The sequence below is a fragment of the Sinocyclocheilus rhinocerous genome, unplaced genomic scaffold, assembly GCF_001515625.1.
Source record: "Sinocyclocheilus rhinocerous isolate Xijiao unplaced genomic scaffold, SAMN03320098_v1.1 scaffold1372, whole genome shotgun sequence".
Taxonomy (NCBI): domain Eukaryota; kingdom Metazoa; phylum Chordata; class Actinopteri; order Cypriniformes; family Cyprinidae; genus Sinocyclocheilus; species Sinocyclocheilus rhinocerous.
This window is the reverse complement of record NW_015640047.1, coordinates 173,356-174,354: the sequence shown is the minus strand read 5'-3', so window position 1 is coordinate 174,354 and position 999 is coordinate 173,356. Positions and strand designations below refer to the sequence as shown.

General features: G+C 37.1%; 1 protein-coding gene across 1 annotated transcript in view; it reads left to right on the top strand.

Moving 5' to 3' along the window:
• The first annotated feature begins 508 nt into the window (after positions 1-508).
• The window catches only part of LOC107752403 (galectin-9-like), a 12,510-nt gene continuing 12,019 nt past the window's right edge, over positions 509-999 (top strand). The window contains exon 1 of the mRNA XM_016568363.1: positions 509-585. The gene's annotated coding sequence lies outside the window, so the exon portion shown is untranslated. The remainder of the gene's footprint in view (positions 586-999) is intronic.

Sequence of the window (999 nt, the reverse complement as noted above, 5' to 3'; positions counted from 1 at the left end):
TATATATATATATATATATATATATATATATATATATATACATACAGTATATAGTTCCTTGTTTTACAGCAAGTTCAAAACGTACTGCAAAAAGTCAGACGAACATACTGGTTACCAGAGCAATCGTGTAGTGATTATTTTCACCAGCAGAGGGCGCTATGAACTACATTGATTACACGCGCTGCTACATTAGCCATGAAGAACTGAACCAAAATCAATTCTATCACAATTACAATAGTCAGAAATGTTTTTCCATCAATTGTATACGTTATCCGCCGTTATCCGTAACAACGCAGTAATTACCCCACAGTAACTGCACTATATCATTTACATTTGCAACAATCATATTTGCACAACATACTTTCTGTTCGTGTTGGTAGATAAAGTAATATACAAAGTTTTCTTCTGCTATTATGGAAATGCTCAGCAGGAAATCATCAAACACCTCTGATTATACTCCCTTCTGTCCGTTCAGATGTGATCAGTATGAAATAAACTCGGTTGCGGATGTGTTTCTGCGAGAGTGAAACTGAAACTAAGCTGTGCTCTACAGGAAAAGCCTTGAATTACAGGAAAAGATATCAGGTGTGTGTGTGTGTGTGTGTGTGTGTGTGAGTGTGTGTGTGTGTGCGCGTTTTTGTGACAAATGAGGACATAAATTTGTATAATGACAAGGGTATGACATAGATATTACAAGGAGAAGGTGACTTTTCAGGACATTACCCCATGACAAATGAAAACCCCACTTTTCAAAACGCTTAAAAATCACACAGAATGGAGTGTATTGAAAATCTGAAATAGAACAAAGTTTCCTGTGAGGGGTAGGTTTAGGGGTAGGGTTGGTGTAGGACAATAGAATATATGGTCTGTACAGTATAAAAACCATTACGCCTATGGGATGTCCCCACTTTTCACAAAAACAAACCTGTGTGTGTGTGTGTGTGAGTGAGTGAGAGTGTGCGCGTTTTTGTGACAAATGAGGACATAAATGTGTATAAT